Source organism: Eschrichtius robustus, chromosome 9 (genome assembly GCF_028021215.1).
Source record: "Eschrichtius robustus isolate mEscRob2 chromosome 9, mEscRob2.pri, whole genome shotgun sequence".
NCBI lineage: Eukaryota > Metazoa > Chordata > Mammalia > Artiodactyla > Eschrichtiidae > Eschrichtius > Eschrichtius robustus.
This window is the reverse complement of record NC_090832.1, coordinates 71,285,275-71,291,461: the sequence shown is the minus strand read 5'-3', so window position 1 is coordinate 71,291,461 and position 6,187 is coordinate 71,285,275. Positions and strand designations below refer to the sequence as shown.

The window sequence follows — 6,187 nt, the reverse complement described above, 5'->3', positions numbered from 1 at the left end:
GAAACTCAGTTTCTAAACCTGAAAGCTCAGTTTCTTGTTGATGTCCTCTGATGAAAATTTTAAGTTGAGAATTGTACAATACTTGCTTAATAGTAGTGTCTATAAACTTTTGGAAGGCAGGCAGAAACCTATTCTTTAAGTACCATTTCAACAGGATTTTTTAGGCTTAATTCTTTTTCTTCATGTTTTTAGCAGCAGAGTAAATATTTTTTATTGAAGTGTAGTTGATTTAGAATGTTGTGTTAATTTCTGCTCTACACCAAAGTAACTCTGTTACATATATATATATATATTCTTTTTATATTCTTTTCCATTATGGTTTATAGTTCCCTGTGCTATACAGTAGGACCTTATTGTCTGTCCATTCTATATATAATAGTTTGCATCTGCTAACCCCAAACTCCCAGTCCATCCTTTCCACACTCCCCCTCCTTGTTGGCAACCACAAATCTGTTCTCTATGTCTGTGAGTCTTTTTTTAAAAAAAAAAAAAATTTATTTATTTATATTTGTTTGGTTGTGCCGGGTCTTAGTTGTGGCAGGTGGGCTCCTTTAGTTGTGGCTTGAGGGCTCCTTAGTTGTGGCACATGGGCTCCTTAGTTGTGGCATGTGAACTCTAGTTGCGGCATGCATGTGGGATCTACTTCCTTGACCAAGGATCGAACCCAGGCCCCCTACATTGGGAGCGCGGAGTCCCAACCACTGCACCACCAGGGAAGTCCCTGTGAGTCAGTCTGGCAGAGTAAATATTAATGTGACTTAATGTCCCGGCCATACTGTTATGTCTGCAGTGTCCTGAATATGCTATGCCCTCTTTCATCTTCGACCCTTCTCACCACTGGCCCTGTGCAGTCACCTTCAATTCCTTCTGGCTCAATTAACTGATGTGACTTTCTGCATTATTCTTTCCTACAGCCCTACGGCTGTGTTGGATTCCGCTCTTTCTAAACCCTGGAATGGTGGTTCTCAGTGGGGACAGTATTGCCTCCTGGGGGACAGTTTGAAATTAATGGAGATTTTCTGTTGTTGTTTCACAATGAGGTGTTACTGGAATTTTTTGTGAGGGAGATTGGTATATTGGCGTAAGGGACAATCTCACACAATGAAGAATTGTCCTGCATTATTAGGGCTTTTGAATGTCCTGCCGAACATTTGCATAGTTAAAAATGTTTATCATACCTTGTGTAGAATAAAACTCATTTTACATATAAAGTCAATGTAGTTTTTGCATCATTGAAATAAACTCTGTATTTTCTAGGAATGCAATTACTAAGTAAATCTAGTGAAGATAATGCTGTTTTTTCTTTGGAACTTTCCTCAGGGAAAAGGAAACCATTTCAGAAAATCATATTACTGACTGCAATGATGTTTGTGGTTTTTGAGGCCAATACAGCATACTGGATCAGTCTGCACATGTAGCTGTCTCCTTCGCGGTGATTCTAAGTGTATTAGTCAGTTCAGAATACCATAACAAAATACCATAGACTGGGTTTATTTATTTCCCACAGCTCTGGAGGCTGAAAAGTCCAAGATTTGGTTTCTGGTGAGAACTTCCTGGCTGGCAGATGGCTGCCTTCTTTTTTGTTTTTTTTTTGCATTCATCTGTTTTTAAAATTTTTTTAATTAAAAAATTTTTTTTATATAGCAGGTTCTTTTTTTTTTTTTTTTTTTTTTTGAATGCTGTTTGGCACACTGTTGGCACATCTTTATTAAACTGATTCAAGCAATTTCATTTGGTAACTTTTCATCAGGCCTTCCATTTGCAGTGTTGTGGGATGGTGAGTTTGTTGTGATGATTTCTGTCCTTTGCCATCATCTGTGTAGGCTGAGAGGATCATGGAGGCTATTGAGCTGTACCGAGAAGAAACTAACACCTAATGTGGAGATACTTTACGAGACATGAAGACTCCAAGTGCAGAGGAAGAAACTGTAGAAATCTTCTGGACCATAGGATTTTCTTTTCCCTGGGGAAAATCTTTTGGTCTCTTATCATAATTGCTGCTTGTTAAAACTGTTGCTTCCACAGGTAAGAACAGGACATCATGCTCAGTCATAATCTCTATATTGTGAAAGATGTGTGCTGATCCCTTGGCACCATCCTCTCCAACAGCCATGGCAAATAACTCCACTTTCAGTTCTGCCTGCAAACCAGCCGCCACAGGCCCAGGTTTATAAGTCACTTTCAGTCCTGTGCTGGGTGGGGGCTGCTTCACCCTAAACCTGCAGAAGTCCACTCCAACATTCTTGAGCTTTACAGTGGTTGCATAGGTGTGTCCTTCTTCGAGCACTCCAAACGTCACTGAGGGCGGGAGAAGATGGAATCCAAAGGGGGATGAATTTACATTGTTAATGGCAGCAGATGCAACAGAGGATGTTTTCACTCTTCCTCCAACAGAATCTTTTATTTTATTTATATTTTTTTACAGCAGGTTCTTATTAGTCATCCATTTTATACACATCAGTGTATATATGTCCATCCCAATCTCCCAATTCATCCCATAACCACCCCACCCTCCCGCCGCTTTCCCCCCTTGGTGTCCATACGTTTGTTCTCTGCATCTGTGTCTCTATTTCTGCCCTGCAAACCGGTTCATCTGTACCGTTTTTCTAGGTTCCACATATATGCGTTAATATACGATATTTGTTTTTCTGACTTACTTCACTCTGTGTAACAGTCTCTAGATGCATCCATGTCTCTACAAATGACCCAATTTCCTTCCTTTTTATGGCTGAGTAATATTCCATTGTATATATGTCCTACATCTTCTTTATCCATTTGTCTGCCGATGGGCATTTAGGTTGATTCCGTGATCTGGCTATTGTAAATAGTGCAGCAATGAACATTGGGGTGCATGTGTCTTTTTGAATTATGTTTTTCTCTGGGTATATGCCCAGTAGTGGGATTGCTAGGTCATATGGTAATTCTATTTTTAGTTTTTTAAGGAACCTCCATACTGTTCTCCATAGTGACTGTATCAATTTACATTCCCACCAAGAGTGCAAGAGGGTTCCCTTTTCTCCACACCCTCTCCAGCATTTGTTGTTTGTGGATTTTCTGATGATGCCCATTCTAACTGGAGTGAGATGATACCTCACTGTAGTTTTGATTTGCATTTCTCTAATAAGTAGTGATGTTGAGCAGCTTTTCATGTGCTTCTTGGCCATCTGTATGTCTTTTTTGGAGAAATTTCTATTTAGATCTTCTGCCCATTTTCTGATTGTATTGTTTGTTTTTTTAATATTGAGCTGCATGAGCTGTTTATATATTTTGGAGATTAATCCATTGTCCGTTGATTCATTTGCAAATATTTTCTCCCATTCTGAGGGTTGTCTTTTCGTCTTGTTTATGGTTTCCTTTGCTGTGCAAAAGCTTTTAAGTTTCATTATGTCGCATTTGCTTATTTTTGTTTTTATTTCCATTACTCTAGGAGGTGGATCAAAAAAGATCTTGCTGTGATTTATGTCAAAGAGTGTTCTTCCTATGTTTTCCTCTAAGAGTTTTATAGTGTCCGGTCTTGCATTTAGGTGTCTAATCCATTTTGAGTTTATTTTTGTGTATGGTGTTAGGGAGTGTTCTAATTTCATTCTTTTACATGTAGCTGTCCAGTTTTGCCAGCACCACTTATTGAAGAGACTGTCTTTTCTTCACTGTATATCCTTGCCTCCTTTGTCATAGATTAGTTGACCATAGGTGCGTGGGTTTATCTCTGGGCTTTCTATCTTGTTCCATTGATCTATGTTTCTGTTTTTGTGCCAGTACCATATTGTCTTGATTACTGTAGCTTTGTAGTATAGTCTGAAGTCAGGGAGTCTGATTCCTCCAGTTCCGTTTCTTTCCCTCAAGACTGCTTTAGCTATTTGGGGTCTTTTGTGTCTCCATACAAATATTAAGATTTTTTGTTCTAGTTCTGTGAAAAATGCCATTGGTAATTTGATAGGGATTGCATTGAATCTGTAGATTGCTTTGGGTAGTATAGTCATTTTCACAATATTGTTTCTTCCAATCCAAGAACATGGTATATCTCTCCATCTGTTGGTATCATCTTAAATTCCTTTCATCAGTGTCTTATAGTTTTCTGCATACAGGTCTTTTGTCTCCCTAGGTAGGTTTATTCCTAGGTATTTTATTCTTTTTGTTGCAGTGGTAAATCGGAGTGTTTCCTTAATTTCTCTTTCAGATTATTCATCATTAGTGTATAGGAATGCAAGAGATTTCTGTGCATTCATTTTGTATCCTGCAACTTTACCAAATTCATTGATTAGCTCTGGTAGTTTTCTGGTGGCATCTTGAGGATTCTCTATGTATAGTGTCATGTCATCTGCAAACACTGACAGTTTTACTTCTTGTTTTCCAATTTGTATTCCTTTTATTTATTTTTCTTCTCTGATTGCCGTGGCTAGGACTTCCAAAACTATGTTGAATAATAGTGGCGAGAGTGGACATCCTTGTCTTGTTCCTGATCTTAGAGGAAATGCTTTCAGTTTTTCACCATTGAGAATGATGTTTGCTGTGGGTTTGTCGTATATGGCCTTCATTATGTTGAGGTAGGTTCCCTCTATGCCCACTTTCTGGAGAGTTTTTATCAGAAATGGGTGTTGAATTTTGTCAAAAGCTTTTTCTGCATCTATTGAGATGATCATATGGTTTTTTATTCTTCAGTTTGTTAATATGGTGTATCACATTGATTGATTGGCGTATATTGAAGAATCCTTGCATCCCTGGGATAAATCCCACTTGATCGTGGTGTATGATCCTTTTAATGTGTTGTTGGATTCTGTTTGCTAGTATTTTGTTAAGGATTTTTGCATCTAAATTCATCAGTGATATTGGTCTGTAATTTTCTTTTTTTGTAGTATCTTTGTCTGGTTTTGGTATCAGGGTGATGGTGGCCTCGTAGAATGAGTTTGGGAGTGTTCCTTCCTCTGCAATTTTTTGGAGGAGTTTGAGAAGGATGGGTGTTAGCTCTTCTCTAAATGTTTGATAGAATTCACCTGTGAAGCCATCCGGTCCTGGACTTTTGTCTGTTGGAAGATTTTTAATCACAGTTTCAATTTCATTACTTGTGATTGGTCTGTTCATATTTTCTATTTCTTCCTGGTTCAGTCTTGGAAGGTTATACGTTTCTAAGAATTTGTCCATTTCTTCCAGGTTGTCCATTTTATTGGCATAGAGTTGCTTGTAGTAGTCTCTTAGGATGTTTTGTATTTCTGCGGTGTCTGTTGTCACTTCTCCTTTTTCATTTCTGATTTTATTGATTTGAGCCCTCTCCCTCTTTTTCTTGATGAGTCTGGCTAAAGGTTTATCAATTTTGTTTATCTTTTCAAAGAACCAGCTTTTAGTTTTATTGATCTTTGCTATTGTTTTCTTTGTTTCTATTTCATTTATTTCTGCTCTGATCTTTATGATTTCTTTCCTTCTGCTAACTTTGGGTTTTGTTTGTTCTTCTTTCTCTAGTTCCTTTAGGTGTAAGGTAGATTTTTTTATTTGAGATTTTTCTTGTTTCTTGAGGTAGGCTTGTATAGCTATAACGTTCCCTCTTAGAACTGCTTTTGCTGCATCCCATAGGTTTTGGATCGTCGTGTTTTCATTGTCATTTGTCTCTAGGTACTTTTTGACTTCCTCTTTGATTTCTTCAGTGATCTCTTGGTTATTAATAACGTATTGTTTAGCCTCCATGTTTTTGTGTTTTTTATGTTTTTTCCCCTGTAATTCATTTCTAATCTCATAACGTTGTGGTCAGAACAGATACTTGGTATGATTTTAATTTTCATAAATTTACTGAGGCTTGATTTGTGACCCAAGATGTGATCTGTCCTGGAGAATGTTCTGTGTGCACTGGAGAAGAAAGTGTAATCTGCTGTTTTTGGATGGAATGTCCTATAAATATCAGTTAAATCTATCTGGTCTATTGTGTCATTTAAAGCTTCTGGTTCTATATTAATTTTCTGTTTGGATGATCTGTCCATTGGTGTAAGTGAGGTGTTATAGTTCCTCACTATTATTGTGTTACTGTCAATTTCCTCTTTTAGAGCTGTTAGCAGTTGCCTTATGTGTTGAGGTGCTCCTATGTTCGGTGCATATATATTTATAATTGTTATATCTTCTTCTTGGATTGATCCATCGATCATTATGTAGTTTCCTTCCTTGTCTCTTGTAACATTCTTTATTTTAAAGTCTATTTTATCTG

General features: G+C 37.5%; 1 pseudogene; it reads right to left on the bottom strand.

The window, feature by feature from the left end:
* Positions 1–1,873: 1,873 nt before the first annotated feature.
* On the bottom strand, positions 1,874–2,401 carry LOC137769451 (sperm-associated antigen 17 pseudogene; annotated as a pseudogene).
* Positions 2,402–6,187: the final 3,786 nt, after the last annotated feature.